Source organism: Phoca vitulina, unplaced genomic scaffold (genome assembly GCF_004348235.1).
Source record: "Phoca vitulina isolate PV1807 unplaced genomic scaffold, GSC_HSeal_1.0 scaffold29, whole genome shotgun sequence".
NCBI lineage: Eukaryota > Metazoa > Chordata > Mammalia > Carnivora > Phocidae > Phoca > Phoca vitulina.
Window position 1 is genome coordinate 18,961,988 of NW_022589732.1, and position 27,981 is coordinate 18,989,968.

The 27,981-nt window shown below is 57.9% G+C and overlaps 1 protein-coding gene across 5 annotated transcripts in view; it reads left to right on the top strand.

Moving 5' to 3' along the window:
- ZMIZ1 (zinc finger MIZ-type containing 1) overlaps window positions 1–27,981 on the top strand; it is a 234,779-nt gene that overhangs the window by 62,258 nt on the left and 144,540 nt on the right. For 3 of the 5 annotated variants that reach the window (XM_032423917.1, XM_032423916.1, XM_032423920.1), the window contains exon 3: window positions 27,887–27,966. The exons of 1 other annotated variant lie outside the window; for it this stretch is intronic. The gene's annotated coding sequence lies outside the window, so the exon portion shown is untranslated. The remainder of the gene's footprint in view (window positions 1–27,886; window positions 27,967–27,981) is intronic. One more of the 5 variants, XM_032423918.1, reaches the window with a different exon arrangement.

A 27,981-nucleotide genomic window follows, 5' to 3' on the forward strand; every position in this document is an offset into this window, starting at 1 on the left:
TCTCCTTTCAGACCTTTCCATGGCTTCTAGGATCAAGTCCAAACCCTTACTTAGCCTGGCATCCAGGACCCACTACAATGAGGCCCTGCTTATTTCTTCAGCCTCCACACCCTGATACACTCTTTCCTACAGTCACAGGATGCTATTTTCCACCTCCCTGTCTTTGCACATGCAGCTCCTTTTGTTACTTCCCACCTTCTCAGAAAACTCCTATGCATCCTTCAAAACCCAGCTCTTATCTCTTCCTCTGGGCTGCCTCAGGACTCCTGCCTCTGTACTCCCACTGGGTTCTCCACTGGTCTGAAGTGTAATCCCAGTGTTCGGGTATTTTATTCTGCACCTGGTTCTCCTGAGTTCCTGAAGGAAACGGGGAATATTCTAGAAGAATATATCTCTGGGTGTAGGACAGAGAATGCTTAGTGAAGGAATAGGGCCAGCAAAGAAGAGAGAAGTAGGGACCAGGGGAGGGAAAGAGACAGGAGTGCACAGAACAGCTGTTCCTAGCCCCTCCACACGCTCCAGCCTACTTCCTGTCAGGGAGGCCATTCCCAGTGACACATGCAGGGCCTGAAATAGACACGTGGGGGCCTTGGTGGTGCACTTCCCAGAGCCCAACACTAAGCACTAAGCACCTCTCCATTTTTTGGACACTGAAGCTCCTCTCCTCCCAGTGTCCTTCCCCTGCAGCCAAGACCCTCCCCCAGGCAGTGCCCAGGCCTTGTCCCTCTGTTCCTGCTAACTTTGTTTTATAAATAAATTATATAAATAGGCCCCTCTGATTCCTCAGAGCACGCAGCGCTTAAGGACTGGGGCACGGCTGCAGGCCTAATTGTACTACCAAATCCATCAGCTGCCTAATTACCATTTATTTTGCATTTATTTCTGCTAATTAAAAAGAGAGAAACTCCTAACAACTTTTACGTAAATACTATATTTGTTCTATGTAAAGATGGGCTGCTAATTTGCTGGTGATTAGCTGATTATCTAATTTTGTAGCTGTCACACAGGATGGCCCTGTCTCCCCTTGGCACCCCAGAAGTCACTTGAGGCCCCCAATCAGGTGTAGGAAGGATGGGTCAAGGGACGTCTCCATAGGTGATGAGAAGGGGCCCAGAGGTCACCAGGAGCACCACGTATCACCACAGTTCAGAGAGGCTGAGAGGAACCTTTGGCTCATTCATTGTTTCTGTACAAATGAAGACATTGAGGCCCAGGGAGGTCTAGCGTCCCCCAATAAAGAGACAGACCCCTGCCCCACGTGTCTGGGCTCATCTGGCTGTATCGTGCTCGTGTCAGGAGGAATTTGCAAGGAGATGGCTTTATCTGCAGCCGAGAAATATCTGGACCGAACTCCAGCCCCAACAGAGAGAAGATGTAGTCTGGTCTGAGCTGATTGCCAAACCAAACCTTCTGTGTACCCTTCTGGAAACTTACACCTCCTCCCACTTCCCCATCCAGCGCAGGGCTCTGCTCCCACAGCCCCCTGAGCCCACCTCCAGAGGCTTGACCCCCAAGTCTTGGCCAGCTTCCCCAGGTCCTGCCTGTACGCAGCATCGGGCCTCAAGCTCTGTGTGAGTGTCTGAATTTCAGATCTTAATGTTATGTATTTATCTTTATGGGAATTAGAAAAAATATAATTAATATAGCAAACCCATGATTTCACACAGTATTGCTTTGAGTGAGGGTATGTAAAAAGAAAGTGATTTCAATAACAATACATAAATAATTTAGATGGAACACGGATGTGGCTTAAAGTATCTAGTAACTGAAGTTGGGGACATGCTCAGGGAGGGTCTGAGAACACCAGGTCAGGAGGCCAGGTGGGTGAGGCCAGGGTCGGCGGCGGTGGGGACCTGAGGTCAGGGTTGGCCAGTCCTGGCCTGCAGGCCACCACTGCCCCATCCCACACCCAGGCTAACAGCGTCCCTGGATCACGCTCCTCTCACTGCTGTCCTTAGGAATTCACCCACCACAGAGGAATCGTTTGCCCCCAGAAGCAGTCTAAAAGGACTCTGTTTCAGGGAGGTGGGAAGTCAGACTCTGCTCCATCCCGCACAGAGTGACCAGCCTGAACTTCTGCTTTCTTTCTTCCTGGACAGTCTGAAAATGGCCTGTTCTCGATATAAAGGCGGAATGCCTGACGAGGCCCGGTGTCCTGTGAGTGGCCAGAGAGGTCAGGACCACGGTTGGCACGGCCCGTTGGAAATCTCAGAGACCAGGGACCCAGTCCTGGCCACTGCTCTCTGGAGCCTCGGTCTCACCCTCTTTAAAACGGGGGATGGTGGTGTTTTCCTCCCAGGGCTGCTGGAAGTGTTCTGGGGGCCACGTGCCAAGCGTCCCTCAGAGAAGCGCTCTGCACAGCCGGGAGTGAGCCCGGTCACCCACCCGGGGGCCCCCCTTAGCCACCCGCCGCCGCCACAGTGTCTCTGGGAGGTGACCGCCATCAGAGATCTCCTGCTCATCTGCCCTTTTATCACCCTGCACACAATCAGGGGAAGCCGGGAAGGCTGGGGGGCGCGGGCAGATGGAAAACAGAGAGAAAACAAAGGACCTGCTCCAAGGAGGCCAAAAGGCAGGGTTGTGTCCTCCCTCCGCTGCAGCCTGGCCAGCCTGTCCCACCAGCACCGGACCTTGACCACCCCTGGGGCTGCTGGCGATCTGCCCCACCCCTGCAGAGACCAGCCTTAGGCCTCACATGGGGTCACCGCTCCCTGGGTGGCCCTGGGGAAGCCATGTTTCTCGTGTCTGTAAAATGAGGGAGCTGGACAGCATGCTGCGTGACCTTCGGCAAACCCCACTCCTCACCCCTGACTGGGGGGTCTCTTTGGGTGGGCCCAACCCATCTCTAGGACACCTCCCCTCCCCAGCCCCAGGAAGTCAATGGGGTGCCCACTTCTGCCCATAGAGAGGACGCCAGCGTGCCCTGAGCAGAGCGAGGAAGTAGGGGGCCTCTGTTTACCGTCAAGATGTTGGCACTGGCACGTAAGGATTTGTGCGGAATGAATGAGTGGTTTAATCAGAGGGGACTTCACGCAGCGTCCACCCTTGGTCGCCGCCGCTGTCCGAGCCTCTGTGTCAGATAAAAGTCCAGAGCAGGACCCGAGTGCAGTGATTGAGGGCTCATACCTGCACCCACGCCAGGCCGTCGGGGTTCACATCCTACCTGTGTGACCTCGGGCTGCTTTCTGAACCTTGCTGTGGCTGTTAAAAATAGGTAGAGTCCCTACCTTAGAGGCTGTGGTGAGATTAAATGAGTTAATTCACATAGAGTACTTAGAATGGTACCAGATAAAGAAGGTCCATTAATGTTCGGTATTAAGATCATTGGCAGTTCCATCACTGTTATTGATCAGAGGCAGACTCACCGGGAACCCATGAAGCTCCAGCCTCTGGGCCCCACCCCGCACCGCCCCGGTGGAAGTGGGAGTTTTGCGGGCAGCTGTGGAGTGTTCTAGGTGGGGCGGGGCAGCAGGTTGCTGTCGGGAACATTTCTGTGTGAGCATCTCTGGTAAATGGTTTAGAGGGGCCCGGACTCCTGAGGCTCTAGGAATGTGGTGGTGTTTCTTTTCTCATTTTAAATATGTATTTGTAGTTCTATATATATTTCTAAAGAGGACCCCAAAATAGTATACACTTCAGGCCCTGCGAGCCTGGACCGCCCCCTGCTTATTCCTGTTGCCTTTACTACATTTCTGAGCCCCAGCCCTGTGCGGCCCACCTTGTGGCCCCAGCAGGAAGATGGCCCAAGCCTCGGGGCTGGAGGGACCCACCTTCTCACCCTGTAGGCTCGGCCCTGAGCACCCCAGACTGGGAGCCACACTGCATGTGCCAGGTTGAGGGAGCCCTAAGGAGAGCAAGCAGGGAGAATGGGACCCTCGAGGAGCCCCTGGATGTGCAGGGCACAGAGCCCAGTCCCCTCTCCTCCCCCACCCCTTCTCCTGTGCTGTGTGGGCCCCAGTGGGCAGGCACAAGGGGCGGGTGGGGTCGTGGGAAGCAGGTTGCTGAGTTGGAACAGTTGCCCCTGAGGTTGTCACCAGGGTGGCTGGCTGTGTGCCAAGTCCCGGGTCTTATGCTGGGTAGAGGCCCAGGCTGGTCCCTGCCCTCTGAGAGCTCTCGAGGTAGCTGGAACCACAAGATTCACACCTGGAAGGGCAAAGAGTGGGCACGGGGAGGTGGGATTAGACCCTGTCGCATCAGGCATTGTCGAGACAGGAGTCGAGAGAGCCCAGAGGTCATGAGGGCTGGACACTTGTGGAGGGCCTCCTGGAGGATGGGGCCCTCACCTGGGGAGGCCCCTGGAGGAGTGGGCACTGTGGACCCTAGCCCCTCCACCAGAGCGGGGCCTCTCGGCCTGGGCTCTGACAGGGACATTTATAACTCACAGCTGTGCGGTCCTGGGCCCAACTGACTGTGGTAAACCGATCAGGCTTCAGGAAGTCAGTCCCGAGGCCACTCCCCACCCCGACCCCACACTCTCCTTCACCTCCTGACACCCACATCCTGTTCTCAGCGGGAGGGGCAGGCACCGGGGCACTGGGCTGGGGGCCCAGTCAGGGTCTCCAACCTGCGGGCAGAGTGGGGAAGGACAGAGGGGCTCAGTGAGGTCCAAGAACCACAAGGTAAGGCCTCTGGGTCATCAGGCTCTACCCCTCAAGGCACACCTGGGGACACTCAGGCCCAGAATGGGCACCTGCAGCCACAGGAGCTGGTGGGGAGGGGGAGGGGAAGGGTCCATTCTGTGCTGTCCAATCTAACCAGAGAGGGCATTATGCTCTAGCCCCTACCAACTGTGGCCTGAGGGAGCCTGGTGCAAGGGGCAGATATAAACCAGAGGCCTCAGAGAGAATGCTGAGAAAAGATGCTGCCTTGGACCCTGGTCCTCGAGCATGGCCTGCAGCCCTCCATTGGGACACCCCATCCTGGGGCCACATTCTTCACAAGGCCTACTGCCCACCTGTAGATTCTCACAGCCGAGTTCACGTGTGGGGAAAGAAATGGTCTCACCCCGTGCTGGGAAGAAAGGACAGTATGAAGTTTCTAGCACATCATGACTGTGACCACCTTATTCCTCCCCTGGCCTTATTTGCTGGTGGATTCTGGGGCCCTGTGAGCCAACTATCCCTCCCCATGACGCTTTCTCTTTCTGTACAAGGAGAGGGCTGATAAACAACAGTGAGTTTGCCAAAGCTTGGCCCATGTAACTCTGGTAGCCTGTGACAAGATTCTGGAATTAGGTAGTAAATGAAAGACATACACTTTTCTTTCATCGGTCGTATACTTATTAAAGTGTCTTGGCAATATGTATATCGAGCATATAGATGGGTTATTTCATGGATGTGATCAATTTGGACAAGTCCAGATTTGTTGAAGCTTAAAAAAAGTGACTTGAAGTAAAGGAAAATATTAATTAAGTCAAAAATATATATGTTAATTAAACCTCTGTCCAGGTAGGACTCAGCTGGGACCCAGAATCACGAAGGGCAGGGAGTGAGCTGGTTTTCTGAAGAGGTGGGCACACAAAAAATGGCCCCAAGTGTTGGTCAGAGATCTGGTGAGCAGTTCATAATGAGGAAGGAATTCAGGCAGGGGTCAGAGAGTGGCTTTAGAAGTGGCTGCCGGCCGGCCCTGTAAGATAATTCTCCCGAGCCAGGCACAGCGGAGAGGAGACGCTGGGGGGGCCTGTAGCCAGCTAAAAATACCCCGACAGCTTCTCCCCGTCACCCTGCCTGGGGGCCGCACAGGAAGGCCATGGCTTTCTGCTTTTCTCACCAGGAAGAAAAAGACAACGACACAAAGCCCCTGAGTCCCAGAAGAAACAAAACTTAAATATGTTTTTTAGTCAAAGATTTCCACTAGGAGGGGTCGGCTGGTGTAGCAGTGCCGCAGTGTGGGGAGACAAGGCCCCAGATCAAGCAGGCATCCCGGGATGTGCGTCGGTGGCCCAAGAGGCCGCTGAGATTAGCCTGGCCGTTGGGGGACCCAGGTGGGGGCGGGGAGTGGACTGCCATCTGTGTCCCTGGCTGTTCACACGTGTCCCATCTCTGTCCCTGCGTACCCAGGACGAGGAGGAGGAGGTGGTGGGTGTCAGGCCAGTGCTGTGAGGGGTGTGAGGAAGAGAGCCGCAGTTCCATCACTCAGCTACCAGACCTAGAAAGCTAACAGCAGAGCCCTGCTGCGTGCATGCTACACGACCACCTTCAGCTGCCTGGCCAGGGGCGTGGCCAGGCAGCCAGCTCGCCATGGGGCTGGCCGAGCTGAGGGTCATCGGTCTCCACACCCAGCCCTTGACCCCGGATGTGGGGCTTCTGTAACTCCTTGCGTGTGTCTGGTACAAAATGCCGCTGGGCTTCAGTTTGTCCGTCTCGAAAATGGGTTTACTCCAGTTCTTGAGGATTCCGTGAATCAGTTGGGCCTGATTGTTATTTGGAGTTCATCTGTCTTAGCAGCCTGGTTCCGTTTGAACTCCGTGGGCATGGCTGGGGGTCCTAGCCCTTGTGGATGGAGCACTGAGGCCACAGTCAGCAGGGCCAGACGGGGCTTGAGAAGAGAGGGTTTTCCAAGGCAGAACTGCCCAGACATGTGAGTCGCTGGAAATGTGGCCGTGGTCTCCTTTGTGGCAGTATTTGAAACTTCAGAGCGATTTCCCTGATCGCTCTGGGCAGGAATGATTATCTGCATTTTTACACTGCAAGACCAAGGCACAGGGACGTGAACGGTCCTGCCAGGGGCCACATGGCAAGCTCTGCTCACACCATAGAGGCTCAGCTCTATCCTGTCTGCTGTTACCTGTTTCTATACTTTGACTCTCACTACACTGCTCTGGTCTGGCCCACTCACCCCATAGAAGTCTGGCTGTTGAGCCCAAGCAACCACCAGTGTTTATTGTGCGACCGTGGTGGGACCCGTCCCTCTATCCATCCGTACACCCGTCATCCATCCTCTCTCGTAGCCATCTTTCCATCCATCCATCCTCCCACCAAACCATCCTTACATCGCTCCTCTATCCATCCATCTACTCTCTGTTCATCCACCTATCCTTCCAGCCATCCATTTAGTCATTAGCTCACACATCTGACACTCACTGACTCTTATACCAAGCCAGGCCTGCACTAAGGGCTAGGTTTGGACGACCTATCACATCCAGCCTTGCCCTGAGATGCTGCAATTTGCAACGGAGGCAGGCCTAACTCCGTAAGTTCAGTGCTCAAGGCTTGTGTCGTGTCTGTGATTACACGGGGAAAGGAGGAGGAGAGGCCATGTGCAGATTCTGCAGGCAGGCATTCAGGGAAGGCTTCCCGGAGGAAGTGGCATCATTCATTTGTTCATATCCCAAATGTTCATTAAGAAAGTTTCCGTGCAGGGGCGCCTGGGTGGCTCAGTCGTTAAGCGTCTGCCTTCGGCTCAGGTCATGATCCCAGGGTCCTGGGATCGAGCCCCACATCGGGCTCCCTGCTCCGCGGGGAGCCTGCTTCTCCCTCTCCCACTCCCCCTGCTTGTGTTCCCTCTCTCACTGTGTCTCTCTCTGTCAAATAAATAAATAAAATCTAAAAAAAAAAAAAAAAGAAAGAAAGTTTCCGTGCAGGGACCTGCTTGATGTTTTGGAGACCCAGCAGGAAATAATATGGTATTTACTTTCCCATAAGAGGCATGGACAGTAAATACCTAAAATGTGACATATAATATGTCAGGTGATGCCGATTTCTAAGAGGGGAAGTTAGCTGAGTAAAGGAACAGAGTCTGCCAGGTGGGGTGAAGTGGACATCCTCGGACAAAGGATGGTCACAAAAGGCCTCTAACAAGGCAGCATTTGAGCAGAGACATAAATGGAAAGAGGGAGTGAGACGGGTGCTTGGCACGTTCAAGGAAGGATCAGGGACGCCATGTGGCTTCAGTGAAGTGAGGGGCTGGGAAATCAGAGAGATCCTGGGGGACCCACTCACGGAGGCAGGCAAGAGTGGAGCAGGGAGGTGGCCGGGACCCAGGTAAAGTGGTGGCGCCTGGGTCTAGGGCCAGCAGGGGAAGCGCGGGGGGACCATGGGAGTCTGAATGACTCCAGAGACCTTGCAGACAGGCGTGCGTGTGGATTAGAGGTGCCGGAGGAGAGAAGACAGGGGCAGTCAAGGGAGGCTCTCGGGTTTAGGACAGGAGCCACTGGTAGGACAGAGGTGGTCATTTAATCGGCCAGGAATGATGGTGGGGGAGGGCCAAAGGAAGCTGAGGAGTATGTCTTAGACACATGAACTTGGAGACGCCTTTGAGACACCCAAGTGGAAAGCTTGAGCCAGCAGTTGGGTGTAGGAGTCTGGGAGGCAGAGAGGGCCTGACTGGAGATAGAAATGTGGGAGCTGTTGTGCACCGATGCGGTTGCAAGCCATGAGGCTGATGAGGTCACGTCGGGAGGGAATGGAGAGGGAGCCGATCAGAAGCCTGAGTCTGAGTCATGGGCATCCAGCCCTTGCAGGGCGGGAAGACAGGGTGGGGGCAGCAAAGGAGACAGAGAAGGTGCAGGAGGACTGAGAGAGCAGGCTCTCAACGGACGAGGAGAATTTTGCTGGCAAAGCAGGGAAAGGACACTCCAGGCAGAGGGAATAGCATAGGAAAGGCTCAGAGGCCTCAGAATGAGCCATATTTGGAGAGGGGTGGAAGACAGGGAGGAGAAACCAGAGCAGCTTCTCCTCCATACCCGGCAACATAGGGGCCAGGGCCCGTGGGTGTCTGGGCTGAGCGTGAGCCCATGTCCAGGGACCTCTGTGTCACCTGGGCCGGCGCTCTCTGGTCTCAGCGTAGTCTCTTGCCCTGATATCTGCACACTTCGCACTTTCTTTTAAGAAGTTTCCACCTGTCCTGACCTCCCACCTCCTCTGTGAGGTTCTTGGGCTCAGGAGACCTCCCCCTTGCCTGGAGCACTTGTCTGAAAACACAGGGCTCAAGGCGGCAGCTCTGAGCTGCCTGCAGGGGGAAGGGCACCCAGCAGCTTCCTATTGAATCTCTAAGCACTGCTGGATCCTTTATCTTAAAAGAAACTGTAGAAACTTCCCGGACTATGAGTGTGTGTCAGAGCTGCCCGCTCACGCTCACCAGTTAGAGCAGAGGAGCTCGCTGCCTTTGGTGGGCAATTGTGTGCGAGTTTGGTGGGGGGCAGGCATCCTCCTTTGTGAGTCTGTGGGGCTTCACACTCAGCCCTCAGCTCTCAGCGGAGAGATGCCCATGGCTCTGTCAGGGAAGGCTGCGGAGCGGAGCCGCTGCCCGGGGGCAGGGCAGGTGCGCATCGGGGCACTTGAGTGGGACATATGAGTGGGATGGGAGGTAGGGTGAGCATGCAGCCAGCTGGGGGGCTCCGGGGGCCACAGTCCAGCACATCCGCCTAAGCGCACAGCCTCATAGGACTGGGATGTGGCCAAGGCTCGGGAGACTTCTCCCCGCTGAGAATAGGATGGAGCCAGGCAGGGACTTGGTGGCCCCCCAGTCCCTCTAGGAGATACACCTCTGACTCTGCACTGGGGACTGGGGGCCATGGGAAGCCGCTCGGATGATGCACACACAGCTCTGGGGCACGAGGCGGTGGGTAATCTAATTAGTGTGCTGGGCGGGTGGGACAAGTAATCCTGTGCCTTCAGACTCACTTTTCTTTAAGCCTGTCCCCACCCAATCTCTCCCTAAATCCTTCCCCCGCCTGGGTGATGGCAGGTGGGAGTGGACTTATCTCCACTGAACCGATGGGTAAAGCCAGGCCAGAGAGGAGGATGTTTGTGTGATACCACAGCTACTAAGTGGCAGGCAGAGCTCTGAACCGAGTCCATCTGAAGCCCAAGCCCAAGCCCAGACTCTTACCTCTGCCCTCCACCATCTCCCGGGCTCTCCTACAATATCCCCACTTGCAGGCACTCTCATGTAAGCCTCCTCGTCAAATTCCTCATCTTGCAGATGAGGAAACAGAGGCCCAGAGAAGGGGAGATACTTGCCCGGGGCCACACAGCAAGTCAAGGGCAGAACCTATACCAGAATCTGCTCTGGCCCCCTGCGTCCACTCAGCCCCAGCCCCCGTTAGCAGGTGCAGGGATGAGGTCCTGGACCCTGCCCACTTCCTCTTGGAGCGCCCACTGCCTTCTGTCCTCCAGCAGCCTTTGGCACTCGCTGTGGTTGAAGGCACCAAGTTCCTCATCAGAAGGCTCCATTGTGCCTATTGTTTAAATATAGATTACTAATGAAATGCCTTTTCATTGCCTTCCCAGTGAATAGTTTCCGTGTAAAGTTAATTTGCAGTGTTATGTAAATTCTGTTTAACTTCAATCAAGTTTCTAATTATGTTTTTACCGCAGTAATTCCCATTTGATTTGTCATCTCCTGTTAGGTATTTAACGTTCGGTGGGCGGGTGTGCGTTCCCCCTGCCTCTCCGTTTTCCAGGGCCCTCTCCCTCCCTGACCCCGGATCCCTTTCTGTTTTTCTGCTTCTTGCTCTTGCCTTCTCCATCCCTGCCCCTTGCTTCTGGATTATTCCCCACATTAGCTCCTTCCCCTTGCTCCTCCCTTCCCTTCTTCCCCTCCACTCTTTCTGGCTGTGTCGGCCCTCCTCCCCTCCTCCCCTCTGCCTCCTTCCCGCCTGCCCTCCTTCCTGCTGTCAGCTCTCCTGGCCCCCTTCTCTGTTTCTCCAACCACGCCTCTCTTGCTCTTTCTCTCTGTCTGTGTTTCTCCGGTCTCTCTCCACCCTCCCCCACCCCACCAGCTCTCTCTACCTTCCCTTGTGTCCTTGCTTTCCCCCTCCCACACTGTCTTCCCCCTGGTCCCCGCACTCTGGGGACCCTCACAGAAGCTGCCTGGGACTGTGGGGGTGTGCATCCCTGGGTGTGCATCCCTGGGGAACCCAAGCCCGGCCCCCTCAGAAACCTTGTCAAGGGCTTTGCAGAGGACTGGCCAGCCCAGTGCTCCGGGCCCAGCCCCGGGACCTCGGGTTCTGGTAAGCACACAGATGCTTCTAGCCAGCTCTCAGGGGTCAGATTGGCCCACCCCATATTAACCCCGTGACCTTCAGGTTGCTGAGCCCTCGTCTGTCACATGGGGTGACGGCATCACCTACCTACTGGAGTGGCTGTGCGGATCCAGTGATACAGCAGAGGCCGAAGGACTTAGCCAGGCCTGGCCGGAAGTGACTTCTATCTGAGATCTCCCAGCCACGCCCCTCGTCTCTCTGTCGCCTTCCTGAGGTGTCTGGGAGGTGGGTTTCTGTGCTGCCGGCCTGCTGGGGGTCAGGCCTGAGGCCAGGGCAGGGGGCTGGTGGCATTCCCCACCCCCAGCCGGTCTCAGCCCTGCCTGTCAAGAGATGTGAGCCCCCTTCTCCCTGGGTGGGCTGTGGGGACAGGCCTGCCATTCTAGGGAAGCGTCCGAGACACAGAGCCCCAAAGCTGGAAGAGCCCTCAAGACCCTGGCCCACAGACCTTCCCTGAACAACAGACCAAAGGCAGAGCTGCTTCTGCCAACTTGGACTAGAGACCCCCCCTTCTCCCACCCTTTCTCCTCCCTGGATGCCCCCAGGGCCGGCCACGGAGTCCTGCTGCAAAAGCCCTGCTCTGGTATAAGGCCCTGACAGGTCTGCCGTTGACTCACTCAGAGACTCCTCCCGGAGCCTCGCTCGGCTCCCCTCCTGCCCCACATCCGAATCCTGGGCTTGGGGATGCTCCCTGGCTGGGCGGCCACAGTTTCCCAGCAGGCAGCTGCCCTCTGGGTGGGGAGGGCGGAAGGAAAACACCCAACAGAGGCCCGAGGGCTGGACGCAGGCTCCTCCCCCTCCTTCCTCCCCCTCCCCCCCACTCCGCTCTCTTCCCATCCAGCATGGCCCTGGCGCGTCCAGGAAGCAGAAAACAAGTGTTTGGAGAAGGCATTCTTCTAGGTGCAGAAAGGCAGGCCCAGTCACTTGTCCTTCAGAGACATGGGAACCTGAGCTGACCCAGTCCCTGCCCTGTTGGGCCACATGACCACCTGACCCACTGTGAGTGGTTGTGTGTGTGTGTGTGTGTGTGTGTGTGTGTGTGTGTCCCCGTCCGTCTCTGGTCCAGGAAACCTTAGCCAGTCACGTGGCCGCTTTCCCTGTTTGTCTAAGTAAGCAGTTCAGGCCGGCTGCAGCCAGGAGGCTGAGACGTGGAGCCAGGGGAGGGGGCCACACTGGTGTGGGAGCTGGACATAAGGGTCACTGGGGACAGAGAGGGCAGCCCTGGGGTTCTTGGGCCTCTAGCCTTGGTGTGGGGAGGCCTGGCCTAGGGAATGGCCCTGCTTCTGACCTCCTGCCCTCCTTGGACCTCTCCTACCTCCATCTGGGCAGAGGAAGTGTTAGCCTTGCTGACTACAGGAAACCCTCCCAGCCCTGAAATGTCCTCTGACCAGGAAAGGCTCAAAAGGGCAGAGCTCCAGCCTCACAGAGGGGCATGCGCATGTGCACCCTCCATCTGTCGCATCCCCTGGAGCGTGCTGCTGAGTGCTGGCCCCTCAGCAGGAGAGCCCAAGTCAGGCCATCCCATATGCATCCAGCAGGCCACTGATGAATTCAACAGATAGGTGTTAAGCACCTACTATGTGCCAGGACCGGGGCTGGGCTGGGCAAGGAGTAGGGTCTTCTAGAACTTCTGGGGAACCCCCACCCCTGTGATATATTTTCTTCCTGTTGGATGGGCAGGATCACCTTTGATTGCAAAGACCCCTTGCTCCCGTCATGAAGCAGCCATGTCCCTTGGCCACTGCCATTCCAGGAGGATGGGACCCCAGCACCCGCGGGGCGTAACCAGCAAGGTACAGAGATAGTGCCTAGTGTCTCACAGACTGAGCAGCTGGGGGGAGGGTCCCCTTCCTCTGCAGTGCTGGGAGCCAGAGCAGATGTAGGCAGAGTGCAGAGGCCCTGAACCCTGGGGACTTCAGGGCCTTCTCTGAAGCACCCTGGGTGGAGAGCCCCAGGGGAAGTGGGCCTCCTCCAGGTTTACCCAGCCGGCTCAGCGTGTCTTAGCTATAGAAGACACAGTCCCGCTGGGACCTGGAGGAGGAGGAAGGCTGTGGGGGCCTGTGGGGGCCCACGGGGACCGTGCTTTTGAGAGCCCACCTGGGTTCATATGCCTGTTTGCCTCCTTCCTCCCTGCTCCTTCTCTTTCTCCTTCTTTTGATAAACATTTCCTGGCAGCCAAGTCTGTGCCAGGCCTGGGCTCACTACAAGACCGTCCCTGGCCCAGAGATGCTCCCTGCCAAGCCGGCATCAGGCAACATCTCAGGGTGGACCAAGGATCCAGGCTAAGCTGAAGCCCAGGAGGAAGGCAGCCATTGGTTGCCCATCAGGGTGCGGCTGACCCCGCAGGCTACCCTGGGCTCTGGGCAAGCTTAGGCATACTTTCCCCAGATGGGCTGACAGCTAAACCCACCAGGTGCCCAGCATGAGGGGCCCAGAGGGCTGGCATCCGGGCCACACAGAGCATTGTCAGACCTTGCTTCTGTTGCGATAGGATTTGGGGTATTCAGCCTGGAAGAGTCCCACAGGCTCATGAGCCCAAGGCTGTTTTCTTATAGCTGGGATACTCCAATTCAAGAAAGGGATAGAAGTGGGGGACCAACGGGTGAGCTGGTGACACGGGCCAACCATCCTGCCACCCACAACTGAATATGGATCCTGGACAGGGGTGGTTATGAAGGTACTAGGCAAGAGTCCCAGAATGCCACCTCGGGCAGTGTGTTCCCAGCCTTAGCTTGCATGCCCCCAAGGTCAGGAAACTCACTATTGCCCCATGGCTGTCTTAGTAACTCTTCCTGGTAACTTGTCCCTTGCTACCCACCAGGCTGGAGTCTGGCTTCTGTCTTCCACCCTGCTCACCTCAGGCCACAGGCCTTAGGCTTTCGGCATCCCCAATAGAGTCCTTCCAGGCAGAGCATCAATCTGGGCCCACAGCTGGCCCCATCAGGGCCTGTTTGATTGCAATAATATGGATAAGTCATCAGTGCCGTGCACTGGGCAGCCAGGGTGTGGCCAAAGTGAGCCCCTGCCCTTGGGATCAGACCCATCCCAGCATGGCCCCCAGGGAGGTTCTTAGGCTGCCCACGGTGCACATGGGAAACCTGGCTCCCAGCTCTGTCCCTGTCCCTGGGGTGATCTCAGGCAGGGCCCAGCCCCAGTCAGACCCAAACCACCTCCCCTCTGTGCTCCTCCCCAACACTGAGCTATGAGAGGCCTTTGTCCCTGGTGGGTCTGCGGCAGGCTGGAGGAGTCTTCTGGACATTCTGGCCTGTTTGCTTTCTGAGGCGCCTGTTTGCCCAGCAGTCTTGAGAGAGACCTGGGGTGCTGGGGCTGCCCAAAGCCTGTGCCCTAGGAAACCAGGAGGAGCAGGGTTGGGGGGCTGAGGGCCTTTGTTCAAGCCTTTTCCCCCTCCCTGGGCCAGGCCACCAACCTCGACGCTCCCACCACATCCCCGCTTACGGACAGGTGAGTTTCTGGCTCCTGAGACACAGGGAATAGGTTGGGTTCACCCGGAGGCCATGGGTGGCCCCACAGCCCTGGGCCAAACTTCCAGCCCCCCTCCTCCCCCCGACCCCTGACACGTGTCAGGATGCAGGCGTGCAAGGCCAGGAGTGGGATGAAAGGCTCGCACACTGGGTCCGTGCCAGGGTCGGACAAGGTGCTGTTCCGGGGTGGGGGCTGCACTGCCCAGCGGGGGTGCTGCACCTTCTGCAGAGGGGCTCTGCTCCCCCCCTCATCTTTCAGCACCAGGAAGTTCTGCCTCTGAGGCCTGGCAGCTGTCCCCTCTTCAGCTTCTCCCCTTGTCCTCGTCCCTCCCTCATGGCTCCTCAAAAGTGACACTACCCCTCTGCCCCAAGTGGGGGAAGGCGGTGATTCGAGGCCCCCCGGGAGGGCCTGATTCCTGCGGCCCCGCTCAGCTGCGCCTGGAGTTGTGCACTGCTGGGTAGAAAGCTCACTGCTGCTTTTGTGGAGTCCTTTTGCTAGAAAACAAGTAGCTGGAGGTCTAGAGGTCAGAGGCCAGAGGCCACCGAGCAGGCCAGGGCAGTCTGCCCACTCTCACCCCAGAAAACCTGAGCGCTTGTGAGGAGCCCACCCCCACCCCACCCCATCCCCCCGGCCCCAGGGCCCTGCCTCTCTCCTGGGCCGGGTGCGGCCAGTGGGACAGGAAGCCGGGGAAGGCCTGGAGGATGGGACTCAGGGTGGTCTGGGCCTGAGCCAGGGATGAGGCAAAGCCCAACCCTGGCCTGGCCCCAGGGCCACAGGCACACAGGTCACCCACCCGACAGGAAACCCTGCCCGGCACCCCCTTTGTCCCACCCCATGTTTCCCGCGGGTGGCGCTTCTACTATTTCCCGTGGGAGCTGCTGCCAGGAATCATACCCTCTTGAGAAAGGAAGCCGCCGGACCTCAGGCTCTCAGGCTGCCCTGCCTCTGACCTGCACTGATCCCCTCCTAGGTCCTCCCACGGGTGGAAGCTTCAGGCCCACGCCCATGCCTCACCCCACACATGCTGATGACTTATCTTCTCCCAGACAGTTGGTCACCTTTAGGGACTGGCAAGAGAAACCTCATAGTAGGGTTAGGCCTGGGAGCCCAGAGACCAGGCTTCGTGGTCTAGGATCCACCACGAGCTTGCTGGTGCACTTGGGCAAGCCACTCCACCACTCTGGGCCTCAGCTGTAGAAAGAAAAGGGAGAAGCAGCAGCTCTGCGCAGCTAAGAGCATCCCATGAGATAAAGGATTTGGGGGTAGGATAAATTTGTACCCTATAAGGACAACCAGGTTTGGGATTAACTGGCCCGGAGCCTGCATCATGCATCCCAGACATTGGTCTCCAGCCCAGCCAGGGCGCCTTGTCTGTGCTGAGCCCCAGGCAGGGAGAGACGCATGGGTGGCTGCTCGTGGCCCTGTGGCTGATGGGGGTGCTGAGGCTGGCATGGCCCCTCTCTGCGTCATCCCAGGTCTGGGCCAACAGCACAGGGGCAAAGCTGGGTATCTGCACCCAGGCAGGAGCCTGCCTTTCTCCCTGCTCCCAGGAGCTCAGTGATGGTGCATGCTGGGGTCTCTGCAGAACCCTGCAGTGATCAGGCAGGAGGGCTAGGTTAGTGGGCCTGGGGCCCAGAAGCCAGGACGGGGGCAATGCCGAGGGGCAGGTTGTGCTGCCAATCTCCTGTCCTCCTCCTCCCTCCTGGCAGGTGCTCAGAGGCCTTTGGTTTTCCTTCAGTTGTGATGTTGAGCCTAAGGCGCTCGGGGAGACCCGAGGTAATGGTACTGTGAGCTCTGAGGGCTTCTGTGGTCCTCTGTGGAGGCGCTGCTTTAATGGCCTGTCGACAGAAATGCATATCCCCCGTCTCTATGGGTTCACTGCTCCCCTTACCCCCATTTCCTGGGGAGAAAACTGAGGCACAGAGAGGTGAACCAACCTGCTGGGCTTTGAACTGGGCAGCCGGCCCCGGAGTCAGTACCCTTGGCCACTGCACTGCCCTGTTTCTCGGGCCCACGGCCCCCTCCCCAAGCCAGGTGCCCACAGCCTACACCCAGCTCAGCATCAGCAGGGGGTACACCCTGGGGTATCACCTGCTCCCAAAGCGGGGCAGAGGGAGGGTCAGGACACCAAGTGAGCAGATCCGAGTTGCTGTGAAATCAGATAGGCTCACAGACTCGGGGCTACCCTGAGCTTGTGGAGCAGCCGAGAGCTTGTCAGCAACAGGGAAGGTCTGTGGGGCCCTGCCCCTCCCTGTGGTATGGTCACAGCTCAGCCCCAGCGGCCTTGGACACCTCACCCCCTGAGCCTCAGCATCTGCCACATGGGCCTTTCAGAGCCAGCTGTGAGGAGTCCTTGATATTCTGGGAGCACAGTGTCCGAGCCCCCACAGCCCCTCAGTGGGTGTTCATTTCTTCCTCAGCACATCAGGCCTCTAGCACCAGGGACATTCCTGGCAGCAGGATTAATGTGGGCAGGGGTGCAGAGGTGGGAGACCCAGACATGTTTAGGGAAAGGTTACAGGTCAGAGGCAGGCTGAGGTCTTGAATAAGAGGCTGAAGAGTTAGAACTGAGCCTCATAGACAATGGGGAGCCATGGAAGGCTCTTGGACAGAGGAGTAACGCATTGTCGGGGAGAGGAAGTGGCAGCGGGGAAGCCTGACGTGTTCATCCAGGTATGAGGCTCTGATGCAAAAGGAGTCTTGTGGCTAAGAAGGTTGACCCAAGTGGATGGCTTGGCAGGCCTCAGTTTTCCTCCTATAAACCGGGTCCGTGGTCCCCAGGGCGCTAGCCATCACAGGCTGGAAGTCTGCGGGGCACTGCAGGGAGGGGCAGGGCATCGGCGCTAATGCGTCTTCCTCTGCATGTTCCAGAGTCCATGTCCCCGCTCCCGGGGCTGGTCTGGGTTTCCCACCCAGCCCTGGGTGGGGCCCCGCTGCTCCTTCCTCCCTCGGTGGCTTTCTGGTCCTAAACAAGAGGGGCCTCGAGGTTGCAGTGGGCTGTGGGGTGTGAGCCAGGGTGGGGACATTGGCGGTGGGTGGAGTCACGGGATGGGTGGCCATGAGTCAGGAATTGCTGGGCCCGTGTGTCATCTGGCTGCGCGCTGTTCTGGCCTCCCTGCGCCTTCTGCCTCCTCTCTCCCACCCAGGTCTGTGCCTATGGGCTGCTTGGCTGGGCTGACACTGCTCTGTTTCTGAGAGCTCGGAGCCCAGTCGGAGAAGTCAGGGCACCTGGACTCCAGGTCCCAGGCTCCAGCAACACTCAGACAGTGATCCTGGGCATGTCCCCTCCCTCCTTGAGCCACACTTTCCCTGGATTGAAGAGTGAGGGTGGGGCTGGCCAGAGGCTCTCAGCCCCCGCTGCATGGGAGATCTAGGGCAGCTTTGAAAAGCAGCATACCCCAGCCTGGTTCAGTCACATTCCTGGGGCAGAGCTTGGTTGGGGACCCGTGCTCGGGCGGCCTGTGGTGGGCTGCGCTGTCCACGCCGTGGGCCCGCCTGTGGATTCCGGAGCTCGGGGCCTGCGCTGAATCTAGCTACGCCACTTTCTAACACCGTGAGCAGCTGACTTCGTGTCTCCAAGCTTCGGCTTCCTCATCTGTGAAATGGGCGTGCCAGGACCACTCTGTAGAATCGCTGTGGGGACTAAATGGGGTGACCAGTGCTCAGTGTCCGATAGAGCCACGCCTGGGCTGGATGTGGCAGGCGCTGTGCAAGGGGTCAGCTGCTCTGTTCTCTGACCTAAAGCCATATTCACCCTGCGCCTCCCCTCACTGCTCCTTCATGCGTCCGGCAAACATTCCAGGGGCCAGTGCTGGGTGCTGTGGGCAGTGGGAAGAAGACACCCATCATGGGGGCTGGCCTCAGCCCCTCTTGTTAGTCTGTCCAAGGGTCCAGTCCCAGAGGTCAGCTTCTGTCCCAAAGATTGATGGGCACGTAAGAGGTGGCTCCCCCCCAAATCCCTTGAAGTTGCTGGGCTGTGGGAGCCCCTCCATCTGAAAGAATGCAGGGAGACCCCAGACTCCAGGGAGAAGGAGGCCACCCTAGGCTAGTCCTGACGCTTCAGCTGGGAAGCAGCTACAGAGGTCCTCGTACCTCCTGGTGGGGCCCTGGGATGCACTATGGGTGTGTGATGGCTCCCACAGGGCTGGGCTCCGGGGCTGCCCAGGACGGTAGGGTCAGCCAAGGTCGTCGGTGTATGGGACAGAACAGGAGCCTCCTCACAGCACGTCACCTGGCCTGGCCACATCCTCCATCTCCCAGAATCCCTCCAGCAACCCTGGGGATTAGGCAGACATCATCCTCTTGCTTTACAGATGGAGGATGGGACCTCATGGGATGGGGAGGCACTGGCCCAGGTCACGGAGGGTAAAAGGGCAAAGGCAGGGTCGGAACCCACTTCCATTCGAACAGGGTCGGGGGGAGACATTCAAGCTTCCCTGGGCAACTGCATGGGTGAGCATCTTGGGATGGGCTGCAGAGAAGCGTAATGTTTAACACACCTTACAACCTCCCTCCCCAGCCTTCCCAGCAGCAACCCTGCAGACCACCACTGGGTGGCCCTTGACGGGAGGACTGGCCATCCTACAAACAGCAAGAGCCCCTGTGGCCTGGCTCTTCCGAGGGCCAGGAGTTGAGCCACGCATTTACCCCAGTTAGACCTCCTCCCTCCCCATTATACCATTGAGTAAACTGAGGCAGGGGTAGGTACAGGGACTAGGCTAAAGCCATGTGGCTTGCAAGCAGCAGAACCAGAATTTCATCTAGGCCTGGGTGACATTAGTGCCTCAGCTCAAACCCGTTACCTCCTGCCAGCAAGAACAGGGCTTTCCTTTGTCCAGCATTTGTAAATCTGGGCCTTGGCCACCACTCAGACTGGCCTGGCCCCCACGTGGCCAGAATCCCAGGGGGATGCCTGTTTGGGGGGATGTGACTGCCGGGGGCTGGCCCTGGCCCAGGAGAGGGGTCACCAGGAATGCTTGGGGCTAGACGGTATGCGGGTGCCACAGGGAGTCCCTGGGCCCTTCAGCCTCTCGACCTTCCCGCCCACCTCCTCAAGTGGGGGGAGCACAGGGCTTGGAGTCCAGGCTGCCCATGGAGCTGCCCAGCCCTGTGCCAATCATGGATGAAATGTCAGCTCAGCTAATCCTTCAGCCAGTGTTAGCCCAGATAAGGAGACTGAGACCTGGGGGACAGGTGACTTGCTTGTGAGTCCTTAGCTCCTTGGTCCAGGCTCAACACCAGAACTGACTCTCTCTTTGGTTCTCATCTTGGTCTTGGGCCCACCCTTGTTCCTCTTTGGACTTATGTCCCCTCCCCAGTAAGCTGGCAGGCTTAAACTAAGGACTTCCAAGGACTCTTCTGAGAGCCTCTGCCAGCTTCCACTAATGCTGTAGAAGAATTGGGCTTGGGGTGTCCTAGGGATGGAGATAAGGGGTATTCCCCCAGGGCTCCCCTCAGATGGGCAGTGCAGGACCAGGTGACGGGTGCCAGCCACCCCAAGCAGAGTGGGCAGAGGCAAGAGACAAAGTCCCTAAGAGGGGGCCATTGACAGAAAATTCAATTTAGATCCTCAGCATTGGGAGTGACAAGTGCCCAGGTGGGCACCAGGGGCCTGGGTTGGCCAAGCCCAACTGGGTGTCCCTCTAGGCAAGACCGTAGTTCCTGGCAAGGGAGAGGCTATGCCCACCCTGAAGGGGCTGACGGGAGGGCAGGTGTAGGAGTGCCTGGGACAGAGCTGACTCCTAGAGGGCGCCCAGCACCTTTGGCCATGGTATGGAAAGGAATTGGGAGCAGGTGGCCCTCGGGAAGGCCATCTCTGGGGAACAAATCCACTGGACCTGCTCCTGAGTCAGCCCTAGGAGAGGCCTGAAGCCAGGATTCATCCTCACAGAGTCCTGGGTCTTTCTCCTTCTGTGGTAAGAGAGCCGATGTCTTTCCCCAGGCAAGACCCCAAATCTGTGCTTGGCAGCAAACCGAAGTCAGCGATAATAATGACCGTCCCTGTTTACGGAGCATTTCCCATGCATGCGTGGAACTGGCATCATCTTGTTGAGGCCTTACAACTCTGACAGGAGGGACTCCTATCATCCCCATTTTACAGATGAGGAAAGCAAAGCCCAGGGAGGCTGTTTCTTGCCCAGTGCCACAGCTCAGGAAGTAGCAGAGCTGAGGCCCCCAGTCAGCTATGTCAGAGCCCAGAGCTGCGCCCTGTACCCTCAGGCTATGTTGTGTCCTTGCCCCTTGATTAGAGGAGAAATTATTTATTTGATGCCCCAAAGAGAGGGGAGACCCTTGCCCCTTTGCACAAGCCCAACACCAAGGGGCTGGGGGGCTTGGTGGGGTGAGGCCCACCTGTGTGCACTGTGAGCCTGAGCCCCTCTGAGGGGCTGGATGAGTGAACGCTGTCCCTTGGGGCCTGGGCCACACACACTGCTAGTGAGGACATTCTGGCTCTGCGAGGCCTCTCTGGAGGAGGTGCCACTCCAGCTTGCCCTGGAAAACACAGCAAATCAGACTTGGGCCCTGGGTGAGGCTTTGGAAGAGCCCCCAGGGATGTGTCTGTATGTGGCCAGGGATGCTGGTGCCCCCACTCACTGATGCTACCTACAATTCTCTCTTCAGCCCCAAACTTTTCTCCCACCAAGCTTCTGGGCTTTTGCCCTCCTACCTGAGATCCTGCCCAAAAGGATGATGCCCCAGGCCCTCTGTTTTGTTGCCAGGCCAAGGTGGGCACACCCACCCACACTCTGTCCTAGAATTCTCCATCTTTCTGGGTCTTGCCTGCCTCAAATTAGACACTGTGCAAACACCCTTGGGAAGCATACAGGTTGGCACTTGTCAGCCTTTGACCCTGCCTTCCCTCTCCCCACCTACCACCCCAACTCTGCTCCTTCTCGTCCTCCTCCAGCAGATGGTACTCACAGTCACTAGTTGTTAATAGAAGGAAATGGATGAATGGATGGATGGATGGATGGATGGATGGATGGATGGATGGATGGAGAGATGGATGGATGGATGGATGGATGGATGGATGGATGGATGGAGAGGTGGATGGTTGGATGGATGGATGGTTGGATGGAGAGATGGATGGAGAGATGAATGGATGGATGGATGGATGGATGGATGGAGAGATGGAGAGATGGATGGATGGATGGATGGATGGATGGAGAGATGAATGGATGGATGGATGAATGGATGGTTGCATGGATGGATGGATGGATGGATGGATGGATGGATGGATAGAGAGATGGAGAGATGGATAGATGGATGGAGAGATGGATGGATGGATGGAGAGATGAATGGATGGATGGATGGATTGATGGAATGAAGGAGCAACCCCCCGAAGTCATTTCTCCATTTTCATTAAGGGGAAACCAATCTCAGATGTTATGAGGGTGGAGAGGGCAGTTCTGGGAGCCCTCCCCTTCTCCAGCTTCTGCTCTTTGGGTCCCCCCCAGTGCCGGGACGTGTCACCAGGTTTGCTCTGGGCTCCTGGCACCAGAGCTGTCCCCACCTGGAGGCATCCGTCAGGGGCCCACAGCAGACTTGCCAGGCCTACACTTCATGCCTGAGTCCCTGCCGGTCAGTGATGACACTGGCTTGCCCTTCCCCACCACTACTTGCCAAGATTCCACACTGGAGAGAAGGAGGCGGGAAGCCCAGGGGCCTGGGCTGGGCTTCCCTGGGCCTGGGTGTGGGCAGGCTGTCAGAACAGCTCGGAATACTCTCAGAGGAAGCGAAGACAGACAGGATTATTGAACCGAAGGTAGTTCGGGATTCTCGGATAGCCCTACTCAGGAGTTCCCCAGACCCCAAACAACCACTTACTAGGTCTGCTTTCTTATCTGTTCCTTAAGGACACCTGCAGCTACTGCTCTTTGGTGAAAAGCCTCAGGATTTCAGTGTTAACCCTGAGCACTCGGGCCCCCCGAGCCTCCGGGCTCAACTCTGCTATACCTGGAGTGAGTGGACAAGGGTCTCACAACCAAAGAGATGACCAGGCACTGGATTTTAATTATGCAAGGAGAAGGAAAGAAACAGCATCAAAATGTCTGGAAGTTCAGGAATGGAACGATCACTTGGGGGACGATCAGGGAGGGCAGCATGGTAGAGGTGATCCATTGGGCATCGAAGGAAGGGGTTCCGACGGGCAGAGATGTTGAAAGTATGGTTGGGGCGAGACAGTGCCCGTTATCTACCATTTTCAGCTTCGTGACCTCTGGTCTCTGCTGAGCATTTCCTCAGCTATAAGCTGGACCTTACGGCTCCCTGGTGACAGGATTATGGTGAGGATGGAGTGGGGCAGCCAGGGCTTCTGGGTTGCTGAGGAAGGGCCCTAACAGGGGCGTCTGGGTGGCTCAGTCGGTGAAGCGTCTGCCTTCAGCTCAGGTCATGATCCTAGAGTCCTGGGATCGAGCCCCACATAGGGCTCCCTGCTCAGCGGGGGAGTCTGCTTCTCCCTCTGCATCAGCCTCCCCCTCCTTCCTGATCTCTCTCTCGCTCACTGTCTGTCTCTCAAATAAATAAATGAAATCTTTTAAAAAAAGAGCGGGCCTAGCAGACTGGAGAATCTGCGTGTTTATGGCAGGCTGAGTTTCTCACTCCACAGGTCCAACAGGTGTGCGTGTGCGTGTGTTGGGGCGGGTGATTGGCAGCAGGGGTGAGGAGCTAGAGGCCTGGTGCCGGAGCCCTCAACTGCAGGCTCAGAGGGGGCACTGGGGTAGTCCAGCCCCCTCCCCCGGTGGCCTGTGGGTAGGTCTGTGCTCTGGCCCAGTCCTGCGCTACAAGATCTGCCTGGGGCCTCCCCTGGTCAGGGTTTGGTCAGAGGAACAGTGTGAAGCTGCCCTTTTTCCTCCTGGCCAGCAGGCCCCCAGTTTCCACGGCTTCCAGCGAGGCCCAGGACCCTCAGTCTGTCCCTTCCCCATGGTCCGGCTTCCTCTCCCCCAACCCCCCAGCTTGATGAGGTCAGCGAACATGTATTCCAGGAATGTGGGAGGCGGGGCGGCCAGCCTGGTTTGGATAACCATCGCAGTAAATATTTGCCTAGCTCCTGGAGCCAGTACTGTCCGCCAGGGGAGGGTGAGGGGCCTGTTCCTAGGGTCGCGTAAGGAGATGCTTTCCTGGGTGGATCTCTGAGTGGGGGCGAAGCCGTTTCTCCCCAGGGAGCCTGGGAGCTGGGTCTGAGGCCACCCCCTGTGCAGGGCCTGAGACAGGGCCCCTGGCCCGTAGGACCAGGCACAGTTTGGCCCATCTGTAAAATGGGAATAAGAACAGCCCCTGTGGGGAAGGCCAGCGCCACGGGAGCCGGTTCAGGGCAGCTCAGCCAGTGAGCACAGGATAGGCCCAGTTTGGGTGGGTCCCATGTGACCATGTTTTGGTCCCAACTTGGCCACTTACGACCTTGAGGAATTGCCCCCTCCTTCAGACTTTAACAGCCATCATTCCCTGACCTGCTCTTTCGTATGTGGCACCTGGACCCACACACCCATTTTGTCTTAAGCCCTCCCAGCCACCAGAGCATGATTAGCAGCATGTGACAGGGGCTCTGAACTCGGGCCCGGAGATGAAGACGCCGTCCGGATGGCCACCTGCCCACAGACCACACTGGGCAGTCTGCCCCCCTCCCCCAGGTAGCCTGTGGGTAAGTCAGTGCTCTGGCCAATGCAGGGCTCTACAAGGTCAGCCTGCCCGTGGTGGGCTGGTGGGCGAATAGCTGGAGGGGCCACTAGTCCCTGTTTAGAAAGGAGATGAGGATTTAGAGATGCCGAGTGACTTGCCCAAGGTCACCCAACATTAAAGGGCAAAGCAAGGATTCCAATCCCGCTCTGCCCACCCTCGTCCTTGACCTCACCACCGAGGACAGGACCGGGGCTCCAGCCCAGAATGTGGGTTCTGAGCCTTGGGCAGCTGTAGAGAACAACCAGTCATTTAGCCACAGGCCTGGAGCCGCAGACACAGAGCCGGCAGAGTGCCTGTCATCCTGGATGCCCCGTGGCACAGGCCCCTCTGTCCTCCAGCAAGCCCCGATCAGCCCTGCATCTCTCTGGGCCAGCCCCAGTCAGCTTGGCCTGGTGCCTCCCCTCAAGCCAACACCCAGGGCCACGGCATCCCTGCAGGAGGAAGGGATGGGCAGGTGGGTGTGTTTGGGAGAATGTATCTGGGTCCTGGGACGCTCCCCACCCCACGGTGACCTTGGCCATGTTCCCAGACCCAGAGTTGCCACTCTCCAGCTGTGAGACCTCTGGCAATCCTATCCTCCCTCAGAGCTCAGTTTCCTGCTCTGCAGAATGGGCACCCGTTCCTGCCCTGCCCTGCCCCTGGGAGCTTCAGACAGGCAACGAGAATGCACGCCCCTCTCTGCCCTTGTAGCCTTTGTAGTCAGAGGCTGCCCCTCGGCCAGGTCCTCACCCCCCTCCCCGCCCCTGGAGTGAGAGTCCTGAGCTAAGGATGCCAGGAGAGTCCTCTGGGCAATGGGGTTCCCACCTCGTGGGGCCACTGGGCGAGCCCCACCACCCACCCTCGGCCCTGAGGTTCAGCCCAAGCCCCGCCCCGCTGCATGGCACCCGAGTGCCTTTGAAGCAGAGAACATTTCCCTGTGGTGGATCTGTGTTGTTTCTGGCAGTGGTCAGGCTGGGAGCAGGCCCGGTGACACCTGGTCCATCTCCCTCCTTCTCCCCCTGGTCTCCAGGGTGCCAAACCCACACAGACTGTGAGCTTCACCTCAGGGGCCCTGGGGCTGGGGCAGCGGGGATGATATCAGCTCCGTGTTCACAGCTCTTCCGTGCCTCTGTGAGCAGTGCCCATCACCGCGGCTAGGGAGCCCGGGTGCCCAGCGCTGTCTCTGAGCTGGTCCTCTGGGAACGGGCCGAGCATGGGTGCGGCAGACGGCCTGCCACACATGTCATGGCTGTGTTCTTGTTACTTATTAGCTCCTTGTTACCTGTGTGATCTCAGGAAGTTATAGAACCTCTCTGGGCATCATGTGTAAATTGGGGGTGCCAGTTTAGTTTCTGCCTCATAACATTTACCAAAGGTTAAAGAAATACCCACAGAACCCCAATATGGCCTCAATAAAGGCAGGCCCCCTAGTCCTGTCTCTCCCAGACTCACAGGGAAGGGGGGTCATTTCCCAGCCAGGGCCTGAGTTTATATCCTGGTGCAGCCCCCAACCTATCTGTGGACTTGCTGTGTGACCTTGGATACGTCTTTTCCCCTCTCTGGTCTGTGTGCCCCTTTGCCCAAGCCCAACAAAGAGCCTGGGGGGCTGAGGGCACGTGCGTGTATGCTGTGAGCTGGAGCGCCCCTGAGAGGCAGGACGGGCGGGTGTCATTCCTTGGGGCCTGGACGCGACTCACTGGGTGAACGAGGGCTTTCCAGCTCTGGCTTCGATCTCAGCTGCCAAAATCATGATTTTCTCTCTGTCAGCGGGTCTGCAGGCCAGCTCGCCTTTGGGAAAGGCCTGAGCTGTGGGTGGTGGAGAAGCAGGGCGCTGATTCCAGTTCTGCCCCAGCCACTGACTTGCTGTGTGAGCCTGCAATGGGGGTGGTCACGGCCCCTCTTCAGGCCTCAGATCCCTCCTCTGGGAAATGGGAGAGCCGGAGTCCGTGAATACCAGGGCTGTTTGTGTTCCCATGTCAAGTGGTTAGGGGGTTGCCAGAGCCGAAGGGTCGGGGTGGAGAGACATTGTCTTTCCCTGCTGGGGCAGGGATGCCAGCCCTGGCCTTGGGAGCTTGGGGCTTAGGGGCCTAATGCTCTGGAGCCCAGCACCAGCCCCTGCAAGGTCATTGCTGCCCCAGCTGACCTACCCGGAACGCTGCCTGTGTATCCAGCACTCGTGTGTGCTCCCTTCTACAGTTCCTACAACGATTTGAGGGAGGTTCCCATCCTGCAGATGAGAAAACTGAGGCACAAAGAGGTTTAAGAAACTTACCCAAAGCCACATCCTTGGTCAGAGGGGTGAAACCCAGACCTGAAACAGCCACAGCCCACACTTGTCTTCCCGGGTGTGCCTGCCGGCTGCTGAGGGCAGTGGGCCGGGCCCGAGGCCTCCCGACAGCCCCCTGGCATGTGTGGGAGCCCACGATTCATGTGGCCCACGCGCTCCTCCTTCCTCTGTCAGCCATGGGGCTCACCCCGAGAGGCATTCGGCCCACAGTCAGGTTTCCCATTTCTTAGAGGATGCACAGCCCCGGAGAAGTATGGCAATTGCCTGGAGCCACCCAGTGAGGTGCCCCCGTCGCTGGGACTCGAATGTGAGGCTCAGTGGCCCGTGCCTTGTAGCCAGGGCTCCAGAGAAACCCACCTGCTGGGCCTCGGGGTCGGGTCGTCCGCGATCCCTACGGGGAGCAGAGCAGAGCGAGGAGTGCTGGTGGCCCTTGAGGAGATGGGCGAGCGGGACCCCTCCCCACCCCGTGAGGGCAGTCATGCCGCAGCAACAGTGGGGGGCAGGGGTTCTCCCTCGCTCTGTCGTCTCCCCGAGCCCCGTGCACCAGCAGTTCTGGCCACTCTGCCTGCTGTCCCCTCTGCTACGAGCCCCACCGTCTCCAGCCTGGACCCCTGGAACAGACTCCACACCGGTCTCCCTGCCTCCTCCTGTCCCTCCCGAGCCCTTCTCAGCCCGCAGCCACAGGATCTTCTCAAACCAGAACTAGGGTCATGTCCCTCAGCTGTTCAGACCCTCCTGGGGCTCCTGTCCACCTCTCAGTGATTGGCCATCCACTCGACCCCCACTCGCCCCACCTCTCCTTCCCTCACCACCCCTACCACCCACCCACTCTCAACTCCTCCCCCTGAATCCAGGCTTTTTTCCCTGTTTTCAAGTCTTCTCATATAGTGTTCCCTCTGCCTGGAATGCTGTTCCATGCATCTTGGTCTGCCTCTCTCTGGCTCATCCTTCAACTTTACTTCCCCAGAGAGGCTCCCTGAACCTTGAGTCTGTGTTGTGTAGCACCTGTAACTCGTTCTTTCTGGCAGATGCCTCTTCTAGTTATGTAGTGTCTAATTATCACAATCCCCGCAAGGACAGGAGCCACCATCCTATTCACAGCTCAGGGTGGTTGTTCAGGGTTTCTTGAGCAAATGAGTGAATGCCGAGTGCTTCCATCACCGTATGTCCTCAGATGCTCCTAGAAACCCTGAGAGGGATTGTGATCCACTTGTCAGTTTGACAGGTGAGGCCAGGAGCATATCCACATAGGTGGTAACTGGCTGATGTGGGGTGTTGGGGGGCTGCTGAGTCAGGGCACCCCATCCTTGTGCCCCTCATCCTCTCAGTCCCTCTGATTCTCTGTCTGTCAAATGGGGATGACTGGGTTTTGCTGGCAGTAAACTTTCCAGTAGGTGGGTGGGTGGGCAGTGGCGGCCCAGTCAGTCCCAGGCCCTGCAGTGAGGGGCCCCTCTGACCACCCCTTCCTATTGCAGCAGGATGGAACTGGAGTGAGGCGGAGGGGCTGAGCACTGCTGACCAGACGTGGGACGCTGGTGGTTCGCGGGTCACTGAGGTAGGTGTGCAGCTG